This window comes from Sphaerodactylus townsendi, linkage group LG04 (assembly GCF_021028975.2).
Source record: "Sphaerodactylus townsendi isolate TG3544 linkage group LG04, MPM_Stown_v2.3, whole genome shotgun sequence".
Lineage (NCBI taxonomy): Eukaryota > Metazoa > Chordata > Lepidosauria > Squamata > Sphaerodactylidae > Sphaerodactylus > Sphaerodactylus townsendi.
The window spans coordinates 38,671,943-38,688,209 of record NC_059428.1 but is presented as its reverse complement, the minus strand read 5'-3'; the positions used below and the strand labels follow the sequence as shown (position 1 = coordinate 38,688,209).

At 39.6% G+C, this 16,267-nt stretch overlaps 1 protein-coding gene across 1 annotated transcript in view; it reads right to left on the bottom strand.

Moving 5' to 3' along the window:
* The window catches only part of ZBTB20 (zinc finger and BTB domain containing 20), a 532,799-nt gene extending 527,495 nt beyond the window's left edge, over positions 1 to 5,304 (bottom strand). Inside the window, exon 1 of the mRNA XM_048493332.1 lies at positions 5,112 to 5,304. The gene's annotated coding sequence lies outside the window, so the exon portion shown is untranslated. The remainder of the gene's footprint in view (positions 1 to 5,111) is intronic.
* Positions 5,305 to 16,267: the final 10,963 nt, after the last annotated feature.

Below are 16,267 nucleotides of genomic sequence, written 5' to 3'. Positions count from 1 at the left end.
TTGCAACAAAGTTATATGGCATGATGATGCTTGTGGATTGGAAGAGGGTACTGACATCTCAATATTCTTTTAAAAGTCTTTGGCTGATAGACTGGCTCATAGATTGGCTCAATTTAGTTATAGCATTCCCAGGCTTCATTAGACCCTACTAAAGGGCTTTCTCCCACCCTCACACACACGAATTCCAACAACCTTTCTAAGGTTTCTGCTAACCATGTCTGCATTGGGTTTAAGTATAGGATTATGCTAACCAGACTGAGGAAGCAATTATTTCAACTGTGATTTGGGGAGAATTCTAGTTACCTCTAAAGTTATTCCCAACGCCACAAACAATTATTACAGCAAGCCAGGTCGGGAGGCAGAATTAATTTACAACAATGAAAAAGATAGATATATTCAAAGAGGGAGTCTGCAACAAGTTCCCAGTTACGAACATGAAATGCTACATGAGAATTCAGCCACTATATTTTCTGTTAAACTAAATGCACATATTGCACCATTCAAAGGGAATCAAAGTAGTCGTCATAAAAACCCAGATTAGAAAACCATAACCCAATTCTAAATATGGCACCAATCAGGGGGCAAGTGGGAACTGATTTCATTGGATTCCCATCCACACATGCAGCAGTAAAATGTTGCTAAATCGGATCCCTATTTTGATATTGTGATTGCCAATTTAATCGTTCATAGTGTTTATAGAATAGGAAGAGCAGTGGACACAGCAACAAAAGCTTCTTCCCCATGAAATTGCCAAAATGGCAACTGCCTAATAAGCAAGAGGCAGAAGACTGAAAACAGAATGGGCGAAGTTACAGAAGAGATATCCTTTAGGCTCATGTAACCAAAGCCAAACAAACGTTAGATGGCCATGGTTGCATTAATTTCATACACCCTGTGATGCAGCTACATAAAATATAATTCATAAGAACTTCAACTGACTTCAACACCACATGAATTTGTACCCATTATATATTTTCAATTTACTACTCACCTGAGTTCTCAAAAGCCCCCAGCTTTATATCATTCATCCTCTGACTGATGGAACCTAAATATACTTGTCCCTTCTACAAAATTCCATCTAACTACGCCAAGTAAAATTTGAGTATCTAAAGAAGTTAAATGATTTAAAAACTGCTTTTCCCGTATTCTTGGCTTTTTCTCACTCAGTCTGAGTCCAGGAGAAATAAAGCCTTCAGTTAATTATTTCACAGGACTGAAGTACCATAGAACTTGGGGACCAAAGGATCAGGCCCTTTTACCATAGGAGAATAATCGGCAGCTTTTATACTTCAGCAATCTAGAACGCTGCACAGAGCTAATGTTGCTGCTTGTTTTTAAACTTGAAGCAGGAATATCCAAAACATGTTGCAATTAAGTTGAATTGATCCCAAGACTGAGAAGAAATAAACTTTTGCCTCGGTATGAAATTAGTAAACGTGGCACAAAAGCCCCAAGATCTGGCTCATCACCATATTACAACAACATTGTTGCCTATTAAAATCTTTGGCTATCAGAGGTGAAAGAGTATTGAAACCCAATTTATTGCTATTTATTTACTTTGTGTTTACTGGGGATGGACAAGCATTTTATATGAACCAGTTTCACTTTTGTTTACAGTCAGCTAGCCTGTTGCTGCAGGATTTGTCTTGCCAACTCAGTCCAAAGAGGAGTTGCTGTTTAAAAGAGAACAGTTTCTACTGAAATTCTTAGTTTAAAAAAATTCACACTGTTTATTTAAATGTTTTAAACAAACTTAAATAACTGAGAATAAAAAATATGAGCTGTTATCCCCAAATTTTTCATAATGGGAACTCTCTCTGCCGTGTTCCCAAAGATAAGTCCTATCAAATTACATAATGACAAAACTAACCACCTTCTCATCTTTTTTCAATAAAGAATGCTATCTATATTTTTTTAAAAGAATGTTATCTGTTTTTTAAAAATCACATAATGCTATATTTAAACACATAGTATGGTTATTTTAAAGAAACTTAAAGCTGAACACAAACACAGTTTTAAAACCCCTCTGTAGATTGTTACTTCTCAAATATTTTTGTAAATTACAAATAGCTGTTCATTTGTTAAATCTCTCATTTGTTAAAAGACTGAGAGGAGAAGATTTATAATGATTTTATCCCAAGATTACAACACTGCTACAAGTGACTTGGTCAGAATAAGTAGACCCCCCACAACCAATCTTACATAAATCCTATACAAGTTAAGTAAACTGGGGGGGGGGGGGATTTTCTTTACAGAACTCAAGTTTAAGATCTTGATCCAAACATCTTTGGATTAGTAACAGTTTGTTGACAGCATCTGACGGCTCATCCCTTTAAAAAACAGACTGGCAATTTGCTGTCAGAGAGTTAAGGAAGAATACACATACACCAGCCAGTCCAAATTGTTTTAGCTACAGGGCATGGCAAAGCATGAAATAACTGCTTCGGAACACTTCTTCATGTGGGTGTATTAGATAACTGTCTGTTCCGATGCTAAAATAAAGTGTACTGTGACCAGACCAACCCTACCATAGGATGTCCTACTGCTAGGTAAAAAGGGCTTCAAAAAGACTGCAAGGTGCAACCAGGTTAAGCAGTGCCACTCACTGCATTACTACTCACACCAAAATATTCCCTTCTGGGCTCTAAGTTTATTTTCTATAGCTTAACACGAGTCACCATCAAACTTTTACCTGTTAAAAAAGAGAGGTTTTGCAAGAAAAAGAACATTATAAAGAAAATTAAATATTCCAAATGATTTCTTTTTTAATTCAGCATTTCTGACCGAGGAACAAGAAACTATTTCATGTTCAACTTTGCTTCCTACAACGTTACATTCTGCTTGCCTCGGGGCTTTCATAAAATTAGGCAATATATTTTAATCTTTTAAAAAGAGATGTACAACACCTGGCACAGTACACTCCAGCTCACCAATTCAACAACTCGTCTATTTAAATAAAAGATCAGGCCTACAAAAATTCTACCCAGTAAAAAAAGCACCTAGTAAGAGATTGTGTTGTCTGCAGATATACACACATCTTTCAAGGGGTGAATGGCTCCTAAATACTATTGCTGAAACTCCCCAAGTTGACCATCGAATTGCTCCAAAACATTTTACATTTGCACGCTCTCCATGACCTCTATCAAAGTTTCAAGATTTGGAAGTTATGAGAGGGGAATGACACACATTTTTAAATCGTTAGATCCAAGAGCTCAGCTGCTACATGTTTATAAAAAATACATCTGACAAGTAAGTGGGGGAGGAGTAATCTTGCTTTACATGAGAATGGAAAAAACAGCTAATTTACTATATGAAATTACGTAAGATTATATTTCAACTTCAATGGTAAAGCACTGATTCAGGAGCAAACCAAACTGCTTTTCAATGGAACTTTCTTCCTAGTATGCTTTAGGATGAAAGTGTAAGGAGTTGGTAACAATGCAGAGTGGGAGGCAGCTCAAATGTGCCAAGTCTGCTGGATCATTTATTACACTAGTTTAAATTAACTTGGCCAGTCATTCAGTAGTAGACTCATTTATGGGGGTGGGAGGAAGTTAGGATTTTTGTCCCCTTTTGTAAAAAAGCATGAAACACTGATAGAACTGAAAAACTTTGTACTGTCCTGAAAGAATGGATTAAGTTATGAATGTACATGAGTGTCGGTATCTCCTGCTTAGACCTAGGTGGGTTAGGTAAACAGCTCTGAGGCCTCCTTTGTGTTATCAACAAAAGGCCTAGCACAATCTAAAATAAGGACCGCCTTTTGTTATTTAGCAATCATGTTTTTAAACGCATTGTTATTGTTGGAAGATCTTCACTGATTAGCATCCATTTTCTATAGAATAGTAGTTACTCACTGATTCCCATAACATTTTATGTAACTGCCTTCTACTTTCTTTCACAGTCTCTCTGCCTAATACAAGCTAACAGAAGAAGTTTTATTCTGTGACATGCCTGACATTAGTTCAGGTTTAAAAAGCCCACTAAATGCATCAGTTTAGTCAGGTTTGGGACCCATAGAAAAGAAGGGGGGCTAGTTCAAAAAGCTCTTCAAGGAATATAAAAAGAGCTACAGTGTACATGGCAATCGGGTGCAAAATTAAACAAAAATCTTCGGTGCTTGAAATAATATACGGCTGATGAGAGGAATAAAGGAATGGTTCATAATTCTCTCTTAGATATTTTGAGTATATTGTAAATGGTATCATCTCCCTTCCTGAACACTGGGCAAAGCACAAGAGGGGGGGGGGGAAAATCAAGGCATTCTAACTCCCTCTTGGAAAGTTTCAATTCCTATTCCTCAAGAGATGCCCTTATAAAATGCTCTAAAATAAGCACAATAGAATCTTTATCTTTCTTCAACAAACTAGCAAGAAAAATAATTCGCAAAGAAACCAGGAGGGACCGATAAATATGCAGGGACACATTCAACATCCTTTCCCAAAATATAATAAAAACAAAAACAAACAAACCCTCGGTTCAGAACTGTGCAGCCTGCTTTTTGGCTATATTTTCATACCTGGTAAATATGGACTTTAAACTTGCAACAGATATCAAACAAAGAACAGTCACTGTAAGCTCTGGACACCGGCATTACAGTTAAAACTCATTAGCAAATACTAACCAAAGGGGGAGAAAACATTTAGCAGTAAACAAGGAGAACATGATATATGGACAGACAGATGGAACTGCATAAACAGAAAGGAAAAAGCACAGACCCACCAACATACGGAGAGGATTCTTTTAAAGGAGTGAAAGATATTGATTTACTTGGAATTAGTGTTGGAAAAACAAACACATTTGTTTCCTTCACTGATTTAAAATAAAAAAAAGTGATTGAAGTGAATGACTGGAAAGGACCCCAGCCTCAAGTCAGCAGAAGGGCGCAAATGTATTTATAAAAGGGAAGGCCTTCTAGAGATGTTCCAGAATTTCAGCTGACACACAGCTCTTGCAAACTTAACATCTCTAAAATGAAAAAGGGGGGGGGGGAGGCAAGGGGAGATGACATAATAGAGAAGTGTTGGAGAGGGGGTTAATTATAGGGAAAAGAAAACAGGATTTTTTCCCCCTCTCTCTCTCTCTCTTTTTAAAAAAGTTGACTGGCCTACCTTGCTCCCCAGTCCTCAGTTTGTCTCCTCATAGTCGCTGTCTCCTTGGAAGTGCAGTGTGAATGGTAATGACTGCCTGCCTCTCTAATGAGTCCATTTTCCTGCTCTTGATGTTGTGTATATACACACACTGCAACCTACCTTACAAACCACAGAGACGGGAAAGGGGGGAGAGCGAGAGAGAGAGAGAGCAAGAGAGAGCAAGAGCAAGCGAGAGTGTGAGAGACAGAGAGAGAGAGGCACACACACACACAGACAAAGCCCTCCTCCCAGACAGCAGACAACCCTCCTTCCCCTATCAAGCAAAAGACAACTCGGCTAATGCAGCAACAGGTTCAACGCTGCCAGGCTGAGAGCGTACAATGGGAAGAATAGAGAGAGAGGAGATCAGCAGTGCCTGCAAACAAACCGCTTCATGTCAGCTGGCCCCACCTTCCTTATTTATGTTACAGGATGTTGGAATGCATTGTTCCAGGCAGTCCCGAGTCATTACCATAAATACATTTTTTGGTGCATATTAGCATAAAGGACTGAAAGGCTTCAGCCCCTCCGCTCGGTAACCCGATAGCTTTTAACACATGCAGGGAAGGTGTAAACATATCTCTTTTGACTAGACGAAGTCCGCTGAGAAACCGGCCAGGAGATCTTTAAAGAAAGCAACTCCTGAAGATAGATTTCCCCCCAGACAATAGTGGAGCAGGGAAAAGTGATCTTACAGAGGAGGAAGGCTCTGGAAGAGGTTGCCAGAAAACAAATTAGCACAGGGCCATTCGCCCAGCATGCCTTTCTTTCTCTCAAATACATATTTATATATATATATTCAGTAACCTTATCGCCGCAACAGCTATAATAGTGACCTCTACTTATGTCTGAACAGGTGCAATGTATACTACAGTATGTTATATAAATACATAATACATTAACACAGACAGAAATAAACTGCCTTTTGAATTACATGCAGGACATGATTATTTAAATGAAAAGTTCTCAGAGTATTTTCAGGTCATCCTCAATTTGAAGGAGGCAGAAAATAAAAATGATTTGCAAGTTCTAAAAAAGTGTTGCACTGTATTTGCATACTACCCTGAACTAATATAAGCATCTTCCTCTTTTTTAAAGATATAAAGGCATGCAAACTTGTACCATTACCTGAAAAAAGTTCTGCAGAAAAACAAAAACAAATGGCACTGCTGTAACTGTTGCCATCTTACCATCACCAACACTTAATAATTACTAACAACCAAATCTCCTGCACATCCATCACAACAACAGAAGCATACCATTAAGTTACTTCCCAAGGTAAGCCATTCTGGCCTTCCACTTTTCCAAAAAAAAAAAAAGAAGTGTTGAGCGTGTTGCTCTATTACTTTAATAGTCTTAATTTTGTACTGATATTTATATTTTAATACTTTTAATGAACGTATAATTGATTTTATGTTGTGACCCATCCTGAGCCTTGCAGGGATAGGACGGGATATACATTTAATAAAATAAATAAACAAACAAATCAGACTCGTGAGATTTCCTTCTCTAAAATCCTATCCTTTTCCTAGCAACTTTTTATAGACAAAACCAGACTCTTATAACACAATGGATATGCCCAATATTCTTAACATCTGGGAAGTACGAGACCCACAATCATAGAAACGGATAGGTAATGGTATAAACACGTTAGCATCCCAGGGAAAGTGGGAACTAACATAAGCATCTTCCTCTTTTTTAAAGATATAAAGGCATGTGAACTTGTACCATTACCTGAAAAAAGTTCTGCAGACTACTCAAAAAGACATTTACACACACATAAGGAAATTTCTCAGACTGGTGAGTATGATAAGATTGACTCTTGGAAGCTGCCTAGCTATTCATATCAATTGTGGTTAGACAGTCAACATTTTTTCTCTTTTCCAAACTTCCTGCAATTGATGTCACAAGAGTGAATAAGAGGAGAGATGAGATGACTGCATAGATAAAAATTTAAAGATATTTTGTTTAATACTGAAAGTCTTTGCTTTACCTGGAAACTATTGCAATTATTACAGTTTTATGATATGGCACCTGCAAATCATTCATATACCAAAAATTTTAATTGTATCTATACATGTCCAATATTGGTATGTATACTTCATGTATAATTCAAGTGGGATACATAATTGCTCAAACTCGATTTAACTATGTTCTTCCTAGGCTACAGTATTCATTGCAGGAGACACTTAAGTATATTCCTCCAAACTTTGAATACCTCCAAACTTTGAAATCATAACTTTGAATACATCATAACTTTGAATACATCAAGACGCCTCGTAACACATCAGACTTTGCATCCTATCCTGTCCATTCAATTTGCAGCAGCACCTCAGAGAGCTTTACTTCTGAATGTTCATTAAGTAAAAAGAATTGGTGTGAACAACAGGACTGATACATGTTCTCCCACCAGTCTATCGACTGCTCAGGAAAACACCTGGCAGATAGCTAATAACATAGACCTTTTGAACACGTTTGGCATATTCAGATCAAGCGTACATTACTTTGGGGCAATATTCTCAATTGTACAAACCTTCTCTCCACTCCCAAACTCACAACATCACAGGTGAGAGAATCCCTGTGCTTTCCAAAAGCGGAGAAAATGCAACTTTTCCCCTGCCTGTGGAGGAGGTAGTCACAGACTGCTCTCTCTTCAGACTTTCTCACTCCTCCCTGCCTTCCCCCATCTTAATTCTACAATTTTACTTCAATAGGGAGGGCTTTTTAATTTTTTATATGAATTATAGGGGTTTATTGATGCAGCAAAGGACTGTGCCAGTGAAGTTACACTGGAAAAAATCAGCAAACAAACCAACCAAAAAAGGCATCAGGGAACGAAAACAAGGAAATGGTGGGCGGGCAATAGTTTCACCAGTTTTACCTTTACATTGCACAGCAATCTGAAGGCCTTTTTAAAAAGAGTGGCAGTGTAGATCTACCTCTGGAGTAATGGACCTTTTTTCACCAGCAAATAAACACTAGATCAAAGATGGGAAACAAACAAGGTGCCAAAAAGGGAGTTGGAAGGAACCTGGCAAGGCAGCAGCAGGCAGGCAAAATGGCGGATTGAATCAGCAGGGTAATCAAACAGAAAACTGAGGAGAACCCCCACTGTGAAGCACACAGCTACACCGCAAACAGTAGTTAGAAAAGGGCAATAGTTAACATTGATTCTTGAAGCGCTTTCCTGAACCGTCCCACTTATTTTGGTGTAGCTTAAGTGCCTTAAGAACGGGACAACAAATTTTAAATTCCACTTCAAATATTTCAACTTTAAAATTAATTGCTGCATTAGAGCAATTGCTGATGGGAGCAATTTGTAAAAAATTGCATTAGAGCAATTTGTGAAAAGTACTTTGCAAAAAGTATGAAGAGAGCTACTGTGACCATGTAGATATGGCATGGACCTGGGACATCGCTCAAGCACAGTCACGGAGCTGCTGTGCTTATGTTTTCACGTTTAATACTGCTAGGCAGCTTAAATTAATATTTTGTGCAATCCTTAAGGAGCAAAGCAAATTTGGGGTGGAACGAAGGTAGCAGCCTCAGCTGAAGAAACAAACTTCCAGCTCCATTTCCTTGAGGAAAAAGCAAACACCTTCCCCCTTCTGCAAGACAAGCTGCAGTAGGATAGATTCCACATATTCCTGCAGTAAGAGGCTAGCATGTGAATCAGTTCCAACTCCACATGCTTCACATACAGTTCTCATAATTTTTAACCAATCTGTTGCTAGTAACAGTTTTCTCCCAGTTATATAAAACAGTATACTGAAACAGAAAATATTCCATTTAAAGAACAGAGCAAATGCAGTGAGATTAAGAATGTTTTCAGGAACTTTACATTAAGACCATTATGTAATCTATCCCTCATGTATCCTGGAAAGGTACTTTCTTTCCAGGAAAGAAGGTTGCTGGTGTCCCTTCTATAGTTGGCAAATGGCGCAATGGAGGCCACACGAGCATAAAAAGATGGGTTTAGATTTTAAAAAGAGCCACCAAGCTGTAAACCTGCTCTTTCAGAGAGAGAGAGCTGTTGTAGCCAAAAAACAACATTAAGTCTCCCATTCTGGGCCAAAGAATACTGTAGAATAGCATTTCTATTTTGCTTGGAGTGATTTGCAATTAATAATCCTTGTCCAACCCATTATCCCCTCCTGGCACTGGTTAAATAACTTCAGAGCATTATTTGACATTGATGAAAAGGGGAAGTTTAGCTGGATGGCACCTTATGCACACATCCATATCTCTGGACATCAGCCAGTGTTTTCATGTATACATTAAACTGTATGAGTGACAAAACTGAATCCTGATGTTACCATACTGCCCTGGCATAGTGTGTGGGGGGGTGCTTATTCACAGGTATCCCTACCTGCGTGCCAACCTAAAGGGTGACGCTGGCGTTGCAGAGATGGGGAGCCCATTCTCTGGCAATGGCCAGGTCTACCTACAAGGAACTTCCAGGATTTTTTTTTCCTTTCTGTTCTCATGCTCTCAGCTCCATAGACTAAAAAGAATGTGTCCTCAACATGATAGCTCGCTGAACAGATACTCATTTCCAGCCACAAGAGAACCCCTGATGACATTGCGTCTCCTGATTATCTTAACCCAGATACTCCCTTCTGTAACTAACTTCTCCTGACTGCCTATCAATCAATCAATCAATCAATCAATCAATCAATCAATCAATCAATCTATCTATCTATCTATCTATCTATCTATCTATCTATCTATCTATCTATCTATCTATCTATCTATCTATCTATCTATCTATCTATCTATCTATCCATCTATCCCACATCCCTTCCTATTCCAAACCTATTTTCCAACCTATTTATGTCTCAGGAACTCTGTGTGTGTGTGTTTATTACATTGAATCAAGTGCTTGTGAACCTCTTATCCCTACAATAAAGACTGTCAAATTTGCATTATATTCCTCTCTGTGGATTTCCTTCCAAGAGCTGATCTTTGGTATTAAAGATTCCCTACCCAGCCTCTTGCAATATTAATAAGAATAAAGTCGGCAATATTTTTTATACTTAAATCCAGTGACTGGAGCTGTGAATGGACAAGGCAGAGCTTTCTACATACCTGAAAACTGTCCCAGGTATGCAGAAAAATCTGAAATCTACAAAATAATACATTGGGTTTTTTTTAAATGCTAAAATGATAAAAAGAGCACCTACACCTTTAAGCAACCAATTACCTCAGTGGTTGTTGTTAGCCAACCACAGCATATCAGGGTTTAGTTTCTGTGAGTAAAAGGCACACACAGAGAGAAGGGCCCTTTCCAGGTCTACTTTTGTAAGAATCCCCAAAACTGAAACAAACTCATGTATAAGAACAGCAGTTTATTGAGTATTGAGGATCTTCTCTGGTCATGCCAAAACAGGTTTGCCTGCGCAAAACCCAGTAGTTAAAGCAACTTGCTCCCCCCTCCCTCCTGGGAAAGAGTGCCCAAAAGGAACTGTGAAAGAGATAACAGTAGAGATGGCCAGGCACTGACCTTGAGCAGCACCTGGTACAGTATAACATCATTCAGAAGACAGTTAAAAGTCAATTAGAAATGCAATTAACCCATTCCACCACCCCCAGCATACAGAAAGCAGCAATAGCAAAATCCCCATAATAACAGGCCTCCTGACAACTTTAGTCTTGGAAACAGGGCTCGTTGGTCAGGTCTTACTAGGGCTGCCAGCTCCAGATTGGAAAATTCCTGGAAATTTTGTGATGAAGTCTGATGAGGGCAGGAATTGGGAGCAAAGAGGGCTCAGCAGGACTCAATGCCACAGAGTCCACCCTCCAAAGCAGACATTTTCTCCAGGGGAACAGGTCTATGTTATCTGGAGTTCAGCTGTAATTTCAACCTGGAGGTTGGCAATCCTAGACCCAGCAGCAACTTCTGGGTGACTTGATACCATCTGACATGATGAAACTAGGCCTAAGTACTTGCTACCAGATTCAATTCAAACTTATGGAAATCATCTACATAGCCCTGCAGGACCAACTCACTAGCTATGATATGCCACACCGCAACAGCTGAACGCATCTGGTAAAACTGTCTATTCATCTGGGTACTTGGTGGCAGCTCCCACATTACTGAATGGCCTGCCTGAGGTTACCAGGAGGGCCCCCATACTTTCCCATTTTGCTTAAATACATAACTAACATAGGCCTGGTTGGTATTTGTTCGTTCATCATGTGATTTTGCAGTCAAATGATAACTAGCATAGACTCATAAACCCCAAGGGCCTTCAAGTCCAACCCCCTGCAATGCAGGAACACACAATCAAAGCACTCCCAACATATGTTCATCCAGCCTCTGTTTAAAAACCTCCAAACCTTTACCACTCTCCGAGGAAGCGAATTCCACTGTCGAACAACCCTGACGGTCAGGAAGTTCTTCCTAATGTTTAGGTGGAATCTCTTTTCCTGTACCTTGAATCCAGCAGAAAACAAGCTTGCTCCCTCTTCGACATTGCATCCCTTCAAATATTTAAACACAGCTATCCTGTCCCCGCTTAATGACAAGAGCCACAAGACTCCACAAAATACAACCAAGTTAACTCCGCCAAACATCATCATCATAATCATCATCATCATCATCATCATCATCATCATCATCATCATCATCATCATTATTATTATTATTATTATTATTATTATTATTATTATTATTATTATTATTATTATTAATTCAATGTATTAGACCCCCCTACTCCCGAAAGGCTTCTACTTTCAGTAGAAATATAAATTATCAATATTAAGAATTATCTATGAACTGTGCATTTTAAAGAGTACTTTGGAAGTAATTTTCCATATGAAGGTACATTCTTATTTCAACCTATTTGAATTCCACTGATTCAAACAGTTCCTAACTAACAATACTCTTACACATCACAAAAAGCTCTTAAAGAATGCTGCACATACAAAAAGCTCTTAGAGAATACTACACATACGTTTGTAGAAACAAGATTTGCTAGCACTATTAACAATACAACTGCGGTTATTTAGGTTCTCGAGACACAGCTGCAAGGAATAATCAATACTGGTCAAACTAGTGCAGTTATTTGGGGATCAGCCTCCCAAACGTGCCCTTCTTTCGTGTTACAGGAAATCAAAGTTGCATTTACCTGTAACTGTTGTTCATCAAATGTCTTCAGTGTAGTGCTGAATGGGAGAGTAGAAAGCTCACTTACCATGAAGATGGATGTGGGCTTATCAATGAAAAAATGACTTTAAAACTGTTCTGCCAGCATCTCCAACTCTCCTAGAATCCACATTGATTGAGTAATAGTGGAGAAACGATTGTCTGTTAATATATTGAGTAATAGCGTAATATTGACTGTCAATAGATTGAGTAATAGTGGAGCAGACCAAATTGCTGCTTTACAGATGTTGTAGAGGTTGACCCTAGCAAGAAAACCAGCTGAAGAGGCTTGAGTGCTGGAATGAGCTGTAATTTGAAGTGGACAATCCACCTTACCATTCATATAAGCTAATCTAATGGCAGAAACTACACAGATAGAAATGGTTTGAGAAGAAGCAGCTCTGTCTTTCTTAGGACCCTTAAATCAAACAAATAATTTTTTAGTACTGTCTAAAAAAATCTGTACAACTTAAATAAAAAAGGAGTGCCTTCCGGACATCAAGCATACGGAGTGATTGTTCGCCCAGAATTGAGGATTTGGAACAAATACAGGCAGCACAATGTCTTGGGACTTATGGAACTGTGATAACAATTTAGGTCTAGATTCTAGACTAGGGCGAAGGACTACTCTACCAGGATGGAACCTGGTGAATGGGAAGTCAACCCAGAGAGCTGTCAACTCTCCCACTCTCCTGCCCAAAAATGATTAAGACCAGAAAGGCAAACTTATAAGACTAAAATCTAAGAGTCACATGTTGTTTGGCCCATCCAAATCAATTGCTCAGAAAAGAGCTTAAGATTTTCTATCGGAGAGATAGGAGGAGTATTGCTGACATCATCCACCATAGAAGGCATGGGGTATCAAGAGTCACAGCTTCACAGTCAGAAAAATGACTGAATTCTGATGAAGACACAGTGAATTGACAATGTCGAAGATTCACGTCTTGACATCGAAGATGGTTTGTCAGCAGGACAACACGAAAGGATTCGACAAGGAGGAGGCATGTCCCAATAAAAGCATACTGTAGGGGCCTTTTATACCTAAATTTTTATCACTGTTCCAATCTTTGTATTTTTATCCATTGTATCGCAATTTAGGTGTAACGGGATTTTAAACATAAGTCACAGAAATTTTTTTAATATAAATTATTTAGTTCTTGCGAACATCCCCTCAGTCAGCAATACTGACTATATATTTTGTATTATGTACTATCTCTGATTTGTGATTCATTATTGCTGAATTGTGTATTTCTGTTATTGCTGTTCTGGTCGATGACCGTAAATAAATGAATGAATAAAAGCATAGGGGCATATGCATCCTTGAGCAGGATGCATAGGAGGATTGGTAAGGATGTGAATGGAAACCCTGCTGCTAACAGGAGGAATGATGCATCAACATTGAGGACTTGCCCCAAACGGAAGGAGGCAGGAGAACCTCTAAGACACAGGTGTCACTCGCAGCCCTCAATATGTTATGATGCTGGCAGGGGATGATGGGAACTGTAGTCCATAACATCTGGAGGGCCGCGAGTTTGACACCTATGCTTTAAGACATCATCCCCTGAGGAAGGAGAGGAGTGTTCACCAAACATCAGTCAAGGAGTCTTTGGATGAAGGAGGATCTCCAGATTAGTAGGAACAGCAGAGTCCATGAGTGGAGACAACGAAGAACAACAGCGAGAACGGGAACTTCAGTGTCAAGCAACTCCTGGACTCTGGCCACAACTACAAAAGGATTCCGACCTGGTGAAGAATTTGACGGACGACATCAAGGAGATGTGTGAGATGGAACTGTAGAAGCTCAGTGTCAAGAAACAGATGGTGATTGATGTTAAAGGAAGCCTCCAAGAGACGAACCAGAGAATCAGGTTGGGGATGCTTCGGCAACAGATCTCAGCATCCTGGGGAGACCACAATCAACATCAAGAGAAGACCTCTGGTGACCAAACCAGGGAATCCAATTTTGGACATGTCAGTTGCAAACCTCAGTGTTGAGGAGATAGTAGCCTAGCTTGACACATATTTTTCACCTTCTTTTTGGCCTTCTTAATTGGAGGCTCCAAAGTAGCCCATTTGGCCATCAAAGTCAAGTAAGAAAGAACTGTATGAACCAAAGTGACTGAAACTGCGCAAACTCACTTCGAAGATTTACCTGTGGGGGTGAGAGAGAGAAACTTTTCCCACAATGTGGCCTTTCATGCCTGGTTTTAGGCATAAAAAGGCAGCAGGACAGGGAAGTATCAGAGACATGGGTCTCGCTGATACAAAAGACCCATTTCACCTGCTCATCACTCTGAGCCACTATTGTCCTGCACCTGGGCTACTTTCTGAATGCCATTTCAATTAAAACGAAGAAGAGGAGGAAAAATACTGAGATAAAATACTAATCTGTTCAGCTAAAGCCTATCCTCTCTCCACGTTGGTGATGAGAGAAGTAAAGAAGCACTGTCCCCATCTCTTGTCACATGACCATTTGGACAGGAAACCAGCCCACTTTTGGTTCCCAATTGGAGGGGGAGAATGCCCCAAGTGTTCTGAAGTTTCTGGAAGTCTTCTTGTCAGTTCTCTGTGGCCAGCCTGTGCCTGCACAGTCCCATGCAGGACAGCACTAAGGACACAACAATGAACACCATGTCCATCCTAAAAGAACACTACTAAGAACACTAGAAGAATCCTGATGGATCGGACATATTGTCTCAACAGAGCAGGTACTTGTATCCTAGTCTCTCTCAACGCAGAAATCAATGCAGTAGCACTACACTCGTGCCCGCCTTTGGCCCAAAAGGCCCTATGATTTTAGCAGCTCAATCTGAAGGAGTACACACTAGTAAATGTTTATTTGCCACCACTTGCCAGAAGAGGCAAGCATTCTTGTAGAGGAGCTGAGTCACGATTCCATCAATACATACTTTAAGCAGGCAAAGAACATCCTCCTGACACCGTCGTCATTGCTGGTGATCTAAACTTACCAGGATCGGAGAAAATGATTCAGCCCTAAGTCAAAGATGTGAAACTTAGAAGTTTGGATGAAATTCAATCTGACACCATTATCTCGAAATGCAGGTTGTCCAGCGATCACACCATAAATCAAGCAGCTCCCAATTTTGATGTAGACCTTTGCCTATCAGCAAATAGGAGTAATTTTAAAATGGTCTTCCTCCCTTTGATTACCCTGGAAAGTTCACGTTTAGATCTGCCGCGCATTGGGGTGAAAGGTGCTGATTGATTATGTAATAATATCGCCTGAACTAACAAAACCACATTGATCACTTTGCAATTATGGCTCGAGCAGGAAAGTGAGCACTCTCCCCTTCTTCTTAGACTAATAAAACCGAAATCCCTTCAAAGCAAAATCCAAGCTCAGGAAGAAAGGATGCTTCCTGTCATCATCGGCTTCGCTGGACGCCAAGAAGCTGAACTAAACATGCGGCTCATTTCCTATTTCTGATGATCCGGATGGCTAAGCTTTCTTCCAACGAAGTTAACTGCTGCAAGGACCCAGCAGAGGAGGTTCAATCCAAATCTATAATGAACTGGTTTCCTATCTAACCATTCAGGGTTCCAGTAATAAATCACATCACAAATTTTCACATTCAGTGAATCCACTCCACCTGGTTTGGCGAGGAGAATGTATGAGCAGCAAGTCCCAACTCGGGAAGTTATTTCATCATTGTGAACTTAGAGGAAAGATGTAAGCTATCAAAGGAATTACCCTCGCAGCTAGAAAAGTCCTATCATGATCTTTTAAAGACCAAAAAGAAATTACATCTTACAAAGATTTGGAACAATCTCCATCAAACCTTTAACTCCAGAGACAGCAAAAGCTTTTGGCGCATGAGTGAATTCAAGTGCCCGTGGCGAGCCCTATACAGCCATCAGTTCTCAGATTTGGTGGAAGCATGGAGGACACACATTTTGCAACCATTTTCTGCAATCCAGAACTTTTGGATACTCCATGTGCAACTGGAGCAACAAAACATTTACCTGA